This window comes from Podarcis bocagei, assembly GCF_964188305.1.
Source record: "Podarcis bocagei genome assembly, chromosome: 9".
NCBI lineage: Eukaryota > Metazoa > Chordata > Lepidosauria > Squamata > Lacertidae > Podarcis > Podarcis bocagei.
Window position 1 is genome coordinate 75,158,530 of NC_138134.1, and position 14,209 is coordinate 75,172,738.

The window sequence follows — 14,209 nt, forward strand, 5'->3', positions numbered from 1 at the left end:
ATAAAAATATATTTAAAAAAACATCGCAAAATCCATTTTGGAAAGGCAGCAGCTGAGGCAAAGTGGCAAACGAGGCCTCCGTCTCCTATGGGCATGGGGAAACGCAAACAAACAAACGGTTGTGAACACAACGCGCAGGCTTCTTTTTCTCCCTTTCATCCCAATAATAAGATAATTGTAGGCTTTTCTGTTCTGGAAGACAACATGCCCATTATGGGGGCTGCGTCGCCCATTTGCATAAGTAATCACAAGACAAAGGACAGGCAAGATGGAAAGGGGACTGGGGCTGCAACGAGAAAGGGGACGAACGACAAAGACGCAACGCACACAAACGAGAGGGATATCCTTCCATCATTCCAAGGTCCATCCATCAGGCATTATTTAGTATTATTATCATCATTATTACTTGACCTTCACCGTAAGGTCCCAGGGCGGTTACAGCATTACAAGACAATATTAAAAACAGTTTTAAACTGCAGTCATTCCTTGGTTCTCAAACGACTTAGTTGACGAACAAATTTGCTCCCGAACGCCGAAAACCTGGAAGCAAGTGTTCCGGTTTGTGGACGTTTTTCAGAAGCCGAACGTCCGACGCAGCTTCCGATTGAGTGCAGGAAGCCAATCGGAAGCCATGTGTTGTTTTCGAACGGTTTTGGGAGTCGAACGGGCCTCTGGAATGGGTTAAGTTCAAGAACCAAGGTACCACTGCCTACAATATACACAGTATTTAAACATAAAGCACCACAAATACAAATTAAATAGCAAGGCAGCCTACAATGTATAGACATAAAGGTAGAGGTAAAGGGACCCCTGACTGTTAGGTTCAGTCACGGACGACTCTGGGGTTGTGGCCGGCGCTCATCTTGCTTTATTGGCCGAGGGAGCCGGCGTACAGCTTCTGGGTCATGTGACCAGCATGACTAAGCCGCTTCTGGTGAACCAGAGCAGCGCACGGAAGCGCCGTTTACCTTCCCGCCGGAGCGGTACCTATTTATCTACTTGCACTTTGACGTGCTTTCGAACTGCTAGGTGGGCAGGAGCAGAGACCGAGCAATGGGAGCTCACCCCATCACAGGGATTCGAACCACCGAACTTCTGATCGGCAAGCCCTAGGCTCTGTGGTTTAGACCACAGCGCCACCCGCATCGTAACCTGAGGTACCACTGTACATTGTCAAGAGACAGTGGAGTGCGCCTCTGGGGGTGAAGTCAAACCGCTGCGTTAGCAACACTGAAGTGACCTCCCTGGGGGCGCGAGCCTGGGCAGTGTCCGGAGGTCCTGGGCTGCCCAGATGACAAGACCTCGTTGACTGGGATCCAAAGGGAAGCAGGGCAAGATGCTTGGCACCAGCTTGGCTGCAGGAGATGCTGAAAGGAGGCGTAACATGGCGCCATCCAACCGCCTTAAGGACTCCAGTCCGGGTTTGGGTAGGGTTTCCTCCTGAGCCTTTTCTGCTCCCCAATATATCCCGCAAGAGAGAGGAGGTTTAGGATCAGAGTTTTCCTTCTCCTTCTCCTAGATGGGCTCCCTCCCCAGGCTCACAAGCCCCCTCTGCCCCCTCTACATCACATCCAGAAACCATCTTTGTGACCATTGGGCCCACTGGAGAGCCAGTGTGGTGTGGTGGTTAAGAGCAGTAGACTCGTAATCTGGTGAACTGGGTTCGACTCCCCGCTCCTCCACATGCAGCTGCTGGGTGACCTTGGGCCAGTCACACTTCTCTGAAGTCTCTCAGCCCCACTCACCTCACAGAGTGTTTCTTGTGGGGGAGGAAGGGAAAGAAGATTGCTAGCCGCTTTGAGACTCCTTCGGGTAGTGATAAAACGGGATATCAAATCCAAACTCTTCTTCTTCATCATCTGCTCAATTCGCCAGAGCCTGTCTTTGCTTGCAAGAGAAGTCCCTAACTCACTGGGGTTTTGAGGCCCATTGGCTACCCTCACCTGGTTTAGCTGAGTAGTCGAAGCCGTTTCCCAAGCCACAAACCGAATTTGAACATTGGAAACAAAAGCGGCCAGTATCATAAACTGATCTGCACAATTCCTCATCATTTATTCTGCAGTGAATCCTTCGAACGCAGGTCCTGAAGGGTCAGCAGATATGAAGGCAGAACAGGGTTAGTCAGAAATGAAAGGAAATTATTAGTATAAGGGGAATACCCAAGTTTGCTAAGTGCAATTGAAAAAGAATTTAAGAAGGTAATTCACGCCCCCTCCAAAAAAGTCCAGGGTAATCTTAACATGCTCAATAGCCAAAGAATATTGGGTGGTTAAGGTGGAACATTTTGTGGTGGGCCTTATAACTACAGTGGTGCCTCGCAAGATGAAAATAATCCGTTCCGCGAGTCTCTTCATCTAGCGTTTTTTTCGTCTTGCGAAGCAACCCTATTAGCGGCTTAGCGGCTATTAAAGGCTTAGCGGCTTAGTGGCTAAAAGGCTATTAGCGGCTTAGCGGCTTAGAAAAAGGGGGGAGCGAAAAAAATCGCAAGACTCGCAAGACCTTTTCGTCTTGCGAAGCAAGCCCATAGGGAAATTTGTCTTGTGAAGCGCATCGAAAAACGGAAAACCCTTTCGTCTAGCGGGTTTTTCGTCTTGCGAGGCATTCGTCTTGCGGGGCACCACTGTAGTTTGTAAAATTTACTCATGCTTTCCTAGTCCCAGGAAGCACCAAGAAACTGTGCAGGACAACAAAGTCCTTCCTGGGTGGAAATTGTATTCAACTGGCTGGATTCCAATATTCCAGCTGATGTTGCCCATGCATTTCCAAGCGTATCTTTCCCTCCAGAAGGGCTGTAAACAGAGAAGGAATACAGAGTGTTCCGCAAAAGACAGATTCTTATTTTTTAACTTCGGTACCTGGTGCGTGAGCCTGGCTCCCGTTCCACTTTCATTCGTCACACATACCTGCCTCCAAAGCAAACGCCAATTTCCTTGTCGAGCTTTGCTCCACCCTTGCGCTTCTGGGGGACGGCCAAATATATAAGAACACAAATAGCTCTTTGGAACACAATCTGATTGCACCTGCTCAAAAAACAAAGGGCGAGGGGAATACCCAAAGCCGAACGCCCAGGGTCTTGCAGCAGGGAGCAGTTTATTTGCAAATCATACCCACTGTAAGAAGGTCAAATCTCCCCACAGTAGCCCCAGCGACCCTGGACTGCAAACGCATTACGGATTTGCTATTAACTTGGCATAAAGAAGCTGAAGCACAGCGTTGCACCTCTCACCTCCTGGTATGCTACTGGCAAAAGAAATTTGGCGTGGGAGGGTCCGAAAACACTAGTTATTCATTGGTGGGGATTCAGCCAGAAACTGCAAATGTCAGGCCTTGAAACCAGTTTGAAAGCCGTGATTTTTAAGGCAGCCTTCGCTCAGCTGGTGCCCTCCAGCTTCTTTTGGACTATAATTCCCATCAGCCCCCAAAGCTTCTCTGGTTTGGCTTCACCCCTTGAGGCACACTCCATTGTCTCTCGAGACAGACGGGTGCCAACAATGACTAGCATGGGCCTTGATAACTTACAGGGATGCGGTGGCGCTGTGGGTTAAACCACAGAGGCTAGGACTTGCCGATCAGAAGGTCGGCAGTTCGAATCCCCGTGATGGGGTGAGCTCCCGTTGCTCGGTCCCTGCTCCTGCCAACCTAGCAGTCCGAAAGCACGTCAAAGTGCAAGTAGATAAATAGGTACCACTCCAGCGGGAAGGTGAACGGCATTTCCGTGCACTGCTCTGGTTTGCCAGAAGCGGCTTAGTCATGCTGGTCACATGACTGTACGCCGGCTCCCTCGGCCAATAAAGCGAGATGAGCGCCGCAACCCCAGAGTCGGCCACGACTGGACCTAACAGTCAGGGGTCCCTTTACCTTTATACCTGGTTATTATGTTCAGAGATTTCTGCATTTTCAGGGTATAAAAGAAAGATAAATAAACCAAGCAACTATTTATTATTATTATTATTATTATTATTATTATTATTATTATTATTAAAATCGCAGCCTGCAACCTGAACCCGTTATGCAAACTGAGCAAGTCGGCATTCGTGTCCTTATTTTACCATGCAAATCAGGCTTCTGGCAGAATTTTGCAAATGAAAGCCAAGGAGTGCGGCACAATCTCTTGAATATCGGCGCCGTACACATCTATTTGCATAAATGCAAAGCTGCCTTAACGGCCTGGCAGTTCCAGCCCAGCCCTGCGAGAAATCTCGCCAGCCAAAGTCTCTTGCAAATATCCTGCTTCTTGAGATCTTTTTTTGCTCATCTGGGGAGGCTTGGGTTTGAAGCTGGGATTTTATGAGAGCGTGTGCCTCTGCTGCTGAGCTCTGGGCCATCCCTGAGATGGTAAACGATGGTGGATTTAGAAACACAGAAAACTGCCACTATGGCTGGTCAGGTTATTTGCTCACCTCAGCCCCAGCAAGCCAGGCTCCCAAGATGAATGGGAGTTGTAGTTGCGTGGCAAGTTTCCTCCCCCAATGAAATGAAGACACGGACACAATGATATAAGGTTAATGGGCATAAAAGGCCACAACTTTATTGATTACGGAAATTGAAGGTATTGGCCTTAGGCATTGGCTCCTATTGACTACCCGGCATGGTGACCGGGAAGGGTTGAACACAAACCGCGGGAGTCCTGTTGAAGTACGCCAACTAGGATCCCACGGGTGTCACCACTCGGGGGCGTGCCGGAGGCCCTACCTCACCAGGCTTCGGACAAGGCAACGCCCCCCCGGAGTCCCCTACCGGACTACCCCTTCACATTGGGGGAAGGTGATGGCGCTTCCTTCCCCCCTCCATTTGCCTAACAATTGCCCCATGCCAATGCCTAACCGCCAATACCAAGAAAGTTGTGACGATTGCTACGAGGTAGGCGGAAAAACCAAAAGGCAGAAAATTGCGCGAACTTGGAAAAATTCCTACCAGGCCCCTTGCGGCGACCAACCGGAGTCCATAGCAAGGCCAAGTCTAGCTAACCTAAGGGTGGGTGGGATGGGAAAACCGCTTGTCAGCTGGGCGAGGGGGAAAAGAGGGCGGTCCCCGAGCGTGCCTGGCCCTAAATAGCCAGGGCCATGCCTCCCCCGCCCGCCGATTGGCGGGCTGGGTTACAGGCACGCCCGGGGATTTCCCCAAGTCTCGCGGGGGCAAGGGAAGCCCCCGCGAATGTGGGAGGGTCCTGCCCGCAACACCCTCTCCGCTGCAGGCGCGGAAAGGGCTTTCATCATCTGGAGGGCCAAAGTTTCCCCACTCCTGATTCTAATCCTATCCATGGAGGCTGGTCCATTAGGCTGAACTGCTTGCTGCCCCAGGAACCTCAGTCCGCCCCCACCTTTGTGACGCCAGGCAAGGGGTGTCTCTGCCCGCCAATGGGTCTGGCTTCAACTTCTATTGGACTCCTTGCCCACCAGTTGCAATGGGCACCAGTCCCTACTGGATCCAGTCTTGCCTACTCGGACTGGCAGCAATTCCCCGGGGTCTCATGGAGGTCATTCTCTAATCCTTCCAACCGAAGCTACCAAGGATTGCATACCCTCCAACATTTCTCAAGTGAAAATAAAGACATCCCCTCCAACATTTCTCTGATGAAGATAGGGGCATCCTAAGGAAAAGCAGTGAGAGATTTTACTTTCTTGGGCTCCATGATCACTGCAGATGGTGACAGCAGTCACGAAATTAAAAGACGCCTGCTTCTTGGGAGAAAAGCAATGACAAACTTAAGCATCTTAAAAAGCAGAGACATCACCTTGCCAACAAAGGTCCATATAGTAAAAGGTATGGTTTTCCCAGTAGTGATGTATGGAAGTGAGAGCTGGACCATAAAGAAGGCTGATTGCCGAAGAATTGATGCTTTTGAATTATGGTGCTGGAGGAGACTCTTGAGAGTCCCATGGACTGCAGGAAGATCAAACCGATCCATTCTGAAGGAAATCAGCCCTGAGTGCTCACTGGAAGGACAGATCCTGAAGCTGAGGCTCCAAGACTTTGAGAAGAGAAGGCTCCCTGGAAAAGACCCTGATGTTGGGAAAGAGGGAGGGCACAAGGAGAAGGGGACGACAGAGGATGAGATGGTGGGACAGTGTTCTTGAAGCTACCAGCATGAGTTTGACCAAACAGTGGGAGGCAGTGGAAGACAGGAGTGCCTGGCGTGCTCTGGTCCAGGGGGTCACAAAGAGGCGGACACAACTAAATGACTAAACAACAACAACAAGAAGGAAAAGCAGGACATTCCGGAATCAAATCAGAAACCAAGATGACTTCTGGAAATCCAGGACTGTCCCTGGAAAACAGGGACACTGTGAGGATCTGGGGAGTGAAGTCGAACCTTGGTTGTTCTGCAGACCCCATGAGCATCTATTCTGCTCAGTAGCAAAAATACCTTTCCTCTGTTTTGTACACAACCCATCATTGCTCCTGATGCAATTGTTCATCTCGTTGCACCATACCCCCTGGGAATAGCTCTCCTTCTAAGCAAAGGTATTCTATGGGGTATAAGCACAGCTGACCAATTATTCCACTCCAAAGCCACAGAAGCAGTTTTGTCCCCAGAACCACCCACCCTTTCAGACAAGCGATGCCCCTCAAATAGCCCAATTCCATGCTCACGACGTAACCATACAGAACTGCAAATACACTCCCCCTCCTCAAAAACTGCAGGTTGATCTGCAAAGGGTTGTCTAAGGGTCCTTAAAAATCAAAATAAACCAGTCTCCTAAAATAGGAACGTAAGGATATAAGTTGAACCCTGATGAATCTGACAGGGTTACCTCAGCCACTCTGGGCGGCTTCCAACAAATTAAAACACCAAACAGAGTAAAACATCAATCATTAGAAACATCCCTGTACAGGTATCCTGGTCCCAGGCTGTACTGGGATTTAAATACCGAATCTTGAAAGCTAAATTGAAGCCAGTATAACCCTTTGAAAAACGGGTGCAGCCAATTCCAGTTGCCACCATGCTCTGGACTAGCTAATGTTTCTGAACACTTTTCAAAGGCAGTCTCTTGAACACAGAGCCCCATCAAGTCCCTTTAAAATTTTTCTGCCTTCGGAAATCGAAACAGATCTTTCCAGCAGCTTTTAAGGGAATCCAGGCCCAAACTTAACAGGTGTGCAGCTTGGGCCAAACACATGCCACAATCTAAAGAGAACTGCCCCCGCAACTAAGGCGCAGTCTCAAGCGTTGGAACTAACACTGGTGAAGTGTGTATGTGTGAATCTGCCAACAACTGTGTCAGTGGCAGCTCTCGACAATTTGCTTGTGCTAGCATGCAGGCAAAGTTTAAGGGGGGGTGTCCCCTGATTCTCAGACCCCAATTCTCACAAATGGGAGGGTTGGGTTGCCAGCTTCTCAGGGGAAGCAGAGCTCCCATGCCTTTAACTGCTCCACAACAAGCAGAGGTTAGGCAGGACAACAGGCACACCATGACAGCAACCGCTTCGCTCGCTCAGTCCAAACCTGCCATGCAGTTTTCAAAGACCTGGGAGTTCTGCGGAAGAACAAACCCGGCAGCCCTACTCACAAGGCAGAGGCTATATCACCCCTGCCAGAACTCAAACCCGGCCTTATTAGATGCCGAGCGGGCAAAGTCCAGCCCTGCAATCTGCTCTGAGCAAAGGAATGAAAAGCAGAGTGTTAGATGAGCGAGGAGACATTGTGCAAAGCCATTTACTCAAGAGGAGGTGCAAACTTCTCAAACACATTTGCTGCAAACAGCACCTCTGGGTGCAAAAAGGAGGCGGGTGAGATTTTCTGCAGGAAAAGCAGCAGATCAGGGCAGACAGCCCTGGCGACGACTTGTATTTATTATTACATTTTTAAAAAGTATTTCTCCCCCCCCCCCCCACGAAAGGGCTGCTGGAAGCAGCTTACAGATGTCAAAGCAACATGATCCTGGTTTTCTAAAACTGGGACAGGAACACTTTTCCAGCTCAAGGGCCACTTCCCATTCTTAGCAACCTTCTGGGGGCCACGTTCCAGCAGTGGGAGCTGCCAGAGAAAAAATGCGGGCAAGTAGCGGGTGCGAATTTCGCCACCGTACACTAGGTTTGTTGCTACACCTTCACTCACCCCCAGCCCTCTGTCCTCTATCCAAGCAAGCAAAAGGCATTGCCACATTCCAGACAGGCAAAAAACTCAGTCGGCAGAGCCTGAGACTCTTAATTTCAGGTTCACGGGTTCGAGCCCCACGTTGGGCAAAAGATTCCTGCATTGCAGGGGGTTGGGCTAGACGACCCGCGTGACCCCTTCTGATTCCATGAATCGAGGAGGGTGCAAAGCATAGTTGGTAAAAGGGCTGCTGCTCAGGAGGGGGCGTATGACCTGGGGAGAGTCCCCGGGGGCCAGACGGAGATATCTCGAGGGCCACTGTGTCTGTGATTTCCCCCTCCGCGCTCCAAACCTATCGGTGGAGGGGCTTGGAAACAAACCGCAAAAAACGCAATTCCAGTGGGGAAAGGAAGGGAAAGGGTCAGAGATTCCAGCTCAAATTCTAATGCAGCAGCAACAGAATATCTGCTCTGCACCTGCGGACAGAAACCCACCTGTCTGGCGCCTCCTTCGTCAGCCAGCAAGGACAGAGCTGGCTTCTCAGGTCCTGCCTTATTCAAAAGAGGGGAGTTTCAGGTTACCCTGCAAAGGGAGGTGGGCGGGAAGCAAAGTTTCCTTCTTTTCTTTTTTTTAAAGGAGTCCTTTTTAAAACCAGGAATTCCTCAGGTCATTTACCTCCACGCTCCAGGAGAGGCTTGCTCCCATGCTCCCTGCGGATCCTGGCCCTCGCTGGGCTCTAAGCTGCTTCCTCGCCTGCAGGGACTTCTGGAGAAAAAACTAAAATTAATACCTGCCGCAAACAAACCCATCACCTGTTGCCAACCTTTGTTCCCTCCGATTGGCCGATACCAGGAAGCGCTCGCCTGCCAAGTTCCATTAACTCTTCCCAGGCGAGACGGCAGCTTGCCCTGACCTGCCTTAGTAAACTTTAGGAACAGAATCGTAGAATTATGGAGCTGTGAGGGTCCACAAGGGTCATCTAGTCCAACCCCTTGAAATGCAGGATTATTATTTTTTGTCCAACGTTGGTTCTCGAACCCACAACTCTGAGATTAAGAGTCGCAGGCTCTACCAACTTTGAGAACAGCAAAAGCAGCTGGGAAGAAAGAAGAGGCGTTCAGGGATATTTTTTTAAAAAAAATAATTATATAATTATTGTGTGTTCTTGTTTTTCAGTTTGATCCTTTGATGTGGTTTTGTACGTTTGGTGGTATTTTATGCATGACTTTCCATTATTTTTATTGATTATCGTTCAGTTATTCCTTATTGTAATGATTAAGCGTAAACAGTTTAATTATTATTTGCTGATATTTAACTTTGCTGCTTACTATTAGACTCTAATCAATTACTGAATATTGCTTTATTTGATATAAATTGTTTTTATTATGACTTTTTGTACTGGATCACATTGTGTGATCTTTGCTGTCCATTTTTTTATTTCTTCAGCTTGCAAACTGCCTTGTGTACAATAATATAGAAAGGAGTTATACAAATTAAAAGTGAAATGAAATGAAAACTGCTGAAACTGAGTTCGGTGAGAACAGAGGCAAACCTCCTGGAATTTATTTTTCTTTCTTTCTTTTGGCTGGGATAGCTCGACTGGTAGAGCAGAAGACGCTTCATTTTCCAGGGTCGTTCAAGCCACGAGCTGAGTGAAAAATTTCGCATTGGACTAGATGACCCCAATAAAAACATTTTGTTTTTTTGTTCTCAGCTATAAGACACAAAGAAAAGCAATGACAAACCTAGACAGCATCTTAAAAAGCAGAGACATCACCTTGCCAACAAAGGTCCATATAGTTAAAGCTATGGTTTTCCCAGTAGTGATGTATGGAAGTGAGAGCTGGACCATAAAGAAGGCGTGAAATGCTAACATCACCGAAGAATGGATGCTTTTGAATTCTGGTGCTGGAGGAGACTCTTGAGAGTCCCATGGACTGCAAGAAGATCAGATCTCTCCATTCTTAAGGAAATCAGCCCTGAGTGCTCACTGGAAGGACAGATCCTGAAGCTGAGGCTCCAATACTTTGGCCACCTCATGAGAAGAGAAGACTCCTTGGAAAAAACCCTGATGTTGGGAAAGATGGAGGGCACAAGGAGAAGGGGACGACAGAGGACGAGATGGTTGGACAGTGTTCTCGAAGCTACCAGCATGAGTTTGACCAAACTGCAGGAGGCAGTGGAAGACAGGAGTGCCTGGCGTGCTCTGGTCCAGGGGGTCACGAAGACTTGAACACAACTAAACAACTAAACAACAACAAAACTTGGGCACACAGCACTTGATGCAAGAAACAACGGGCTTTCTCCTTTTGGAAAGGGCTTCCCTGCACCAGGGAGACCAGCTGACCTATTAAACTTGGGCAGGAGGCAATCTTTTGATCACCCGCGGAAACTAGGTCAATGTCGGCATCCACCGGCAGCCCGCAGTTAACCAAAAGTTACCCGCTGGAGGACTCGGGTCTCCAGGCTTAATTTCGTACCAGAGCGCCAGAGTCCGGGTGCCCATTTTAAGACTCCCCACAGGACGGGCGTTCCGCCACAAGCCCATTTTCCCGCCGTTTGGAAACAGAACACCTTGTGCCCTTTTACGCACTGCATAAGTTTTCGGCAAGTGTGCAACTGTTAGGAAAGCCTGCAGCGGTCAACACGCGCAGGTGCGCTTTTCGAATACAGATCCCTAGGCTGTGAATAATTTAATGCTGCCGGCTGCAGACCATGTGAAATTGCAGGCATTTGCAGAGGGAGGTGGGAACCAAAACAGCCTGCTTTCAAATTTTCTTGCAAACGCAAGAAACTCTGAACTCCAACAGTCCAGGAAATAGTAGAATCATAGATTTGTAGAGTTGGAAGGGAACCCCAAGGGCCATCAAGTCCAACCCCTGAAATGCAGGAATCCTGCCCACAGCCATCCCTGGATGGGTTTGAACCACCTTCTGGGTAACAGCCAGATGCACGGACCCATGGTGCCAAAAATACAGAAATCAAGGCATCCACTATCAGCCATCGATCACACAGTGCTGGGAGGCACCAGCTGAGGAACCCCCAAGGGAAGAAGGGTCAGAGCCCAGGGATTGGTGGTGGGGTGACAACGAGCGGTCAGAGGGAGAAGAGGGAGTAGACCGGGAGGAGGAGCAGTCGGAAGCTGAAGAGGCAACAGGGCTTAGTGAGCGGGGAGAGTCTGTAGCAGAGAGCAGTGCAGAAGCAGAGGCAGGAGAGGAAGGGGCCCAAGAGGCAGAGATGAGCCAGGCTGCTGAAGAAGCCAGGGGGTCTCTGTTAGCATTTCACTCCTCCGTTGCTGGATGTGTGATTGTTACACCACATGTCTGTGTTTACAGTGGTACTTTGGGTTGCACACACTTCAGGTTACAGACGCTTCAGGTTACAGACTCCGCTAACCCAGAAATAGTACCGCGGGTTAAGAACTTTGCTTCAGGATGAGAACAGAAATCATGCTCCAGCGGCGCAGCAGCAGCAGGAGGCCCCATTAGCTAAAGTGGTGCTTCAGGTTAAGAACAGTTTCAGGTTAAGAACGGACCTCCGGAACGAATTAAGTTCTTAACCCGAGGTACCACTGTACTTTCTAGGCTTTGAAAGTCTGAGAACAGAAGTCAGTCTTATCTCTTCCGCTGTACTGTACTTTTGTATTCTCTCTCTCTCTCTCTCTCTCTCTTGGAGATGTGAGAGAATGCTTTGGTTGCTTTGTCCTTTATATATTGCTTAATAAATATACAGTGGTACCTCGGGTTAAGTACTTAATTTGTTCCGGAGGTCTGAAGAAAAGTTGCACGGCAACGTGTATATTGGGATAAATTTGCTGGTGAATGTCTTTTTTAAAAAATAAAAATAAAAATCCACAGTGATGTGGAAATGTGGAGAACTAAATTTAAGACTAGAAAATTGTGATACAGAGAAACCAAAACTGACAGAGTCACCCAGCCCTGGCGTCAATCTAACCCAGGGGTAGTCAACCTTTTTATACCTACCGCCCACTAATGCATCTTTCTTCATGGTAAAATTTCCTTACCGCCCACCAGTGCTCGACGGAAGGAGGATTCAACTTGTGCCGTAGAACCCTTAACCGCCCCCCTAGAATCCTGAAATGCCCACTAGTGGGCGGTTGGGACCAGGTTGACAACCCCTGATCTAACCATTAGCACATTCAACGTTGCAGCCCTATTCCGGGCTTTGCGCCTTCGTTTTTACACAAGGGATGGAACGCATGTACACTGATGGCTTTCCAATGGTGTCCAGAAAAACTCTGGCATCCCTAAGAAGCTTGCAGCTCCCTGGTGAGATGATCAGTATCAGCAGATAAGCTTCCTTGCGAGAGCACTTGTCCTCTCCTGCTAATTTTCCCTTGCAGGGTGCCAATGTAGGGCAGAGTCGATTACGGTCATCTAAGGGCAGGGATGAGCAAGAGATCTGGCTGCGTTTGCAATCACAGAAGCAACACACACACACACACACAAACAGAAACTTAGCTGGGTCCTTCAAAATTCGCACTTCTCTGAAATTTGCAGTGGAGTTCTGGAAAACAGCAACAAGCCTAGAAGGAACCCATTGTATAAAAGAAGTTTCATATGAGAATGGGGGGCTTGTACGCCCAGACTTCCAAACGACCCGGCCGACTTCCGAAACATCCTGCAACCTGAAGTCAGGGGAGCGAACGTAGTAACGGCACCTTGGAGCTGCCCAAACTTCTTTGCTCTTTCAATTGAGCAATTTTCATTTTAAAATTTAAAATTCTGCAGACACCGTACACTCAACACTACAAGTTCACAAGCCACGGAGCAACTGGATTTATCTCCTTGTATGCTTTGTGCTTTTCTTCTGCTTAAAAAAAGAAGTCGTCAGCGACTCACTAGGAGGGAGGAGGCATTTAAAACGTAGAAGTTTTGCTGTTACTAGCAACGTAAAATAATGCACAAAGACACTCCACAAAACACCACAGAGTTACCAGATTTTTTTTCAATAAATCCGGGGGCATTTTTAAAGTAAATAAATAAATTAAATAGATATTTTTTTTTAAAAAGAGAACAAAAGTTATTTTTAAAAATTAAGAAAAAAAGTCAACACCACAGATCAAAGTTTGCTTTAAAACTGAGTTTTGGTTAATTTAAAAACAAAAAAGCCCCCCACCATGTTGTTGTTGTTGTTTAGTCGTGTCCAACTCTTTGTGACCACATGGACCAGAGCACACCAGGCACTCCTGTCTTCCACTCCCTCCCGCAGTTTGGTCAGACTCATGCTGGTAGCTTCATGAACACTATCCAACCATCTCGTCCTCTGTCGTCCCCTTCTCCTTGTGCCCTCCATCTTCCCCAACATCAGGGTCTTTTCCAGGGAGTCTTCTCTTCTCATGAGGTGGCCAAAGTATTGGAGCCTCAGCTTCAGGATCTGTCCTTCCAGTGAGCACTCAGGGCTGATTTCCTTCAGAATGGGGAGTTTTGATCCTCTTGCAGTCCATGGGACTCTCAAGAGTCTCCTCCAGCACCATAATTCAAAAGCATCAATTCTGGCAATCAGCTTTCTTTATGGTCCAGCTCTCACTTCCATACATCACCATGCAATGTATTAAATCCAGCAGAAGAAATGTGCAGGCACTTTCGAAAGAATCCAAGTGCGGCTGACATGCCCCAAAGAAGAAAGGGGAATAAAGGGGAAGGGATGAGCATGAGCATCGGGATGGTGGTGGTGGTGTGGTTGCTCGAGAGCAAACAGGTAAGTCCTTGTACCTCCCCCAGCATAACAGTCATGTGACCCCCATCCTTCTCCTCCCCTCTCTGTACCCAAAGCTCCTGCACAGAGTGGGTGCTGGCAAAGGGGTACTTCCCTCCTCTCCGGTTTGCTCAGGCTCAGTGTGGGGGCTCTCCCTAGCATCTCCTGGTCCCTGCAGCCCCTCCCAACTGGAGGCAGGGCTTTCCTCCTTGCCAGAGGCTCCCTGTAACACAACTGCCCTTCCACCTCTCGCCTCTGAGCTGAAGGCAGTTCCCTGACAAAGGGCAATGGAAATATGGCCAGTAATGCAAAATGCATGATATGAGAGAGAGAGAGTGCATCAGTGTCACAAAGCCATCTCCAGAAGATAAGGAAGAACACAGGAGCTCAAAGAGACACCAGAAGCAATGAGGGGTCACAGGGAGCAAGCAATGGGGAAAACCATTTATTCCT

General features: G+C 48.6%; 1 protein-coding gene across 6 annotated transcripts in view; it reads right to left on the minus strand.

Moving 5' to 3' along the window:
- LZTS3 (leucine zipper tumor suppressor family member 3) overlaps positions 1-14,209 on the minus strand; it is an 83,364-nt gene that overhangs the window by 34,214 nt on the left and 34,941 nt on the right. Inside the window, exon 1 of one of the 6 annotated variants that reach the window (XM_081207079.1) lies at positions 8,714-8,832. The exons of 3 other annotated variants lie outside the window; for them this stretch is intronic. The gene's annotated coding sequence lies outside the window, so the exon portion shown is untranslated. Of the gene's footprint in view, positions 1-8,532; positions 8,552-8,713; positions 8,833-14,209 lie in introns of those variants that run through there. 2 more of the 6 variants (XM_081207082.1, XM_081207081.1) reach the window with 2 other exon arrangements.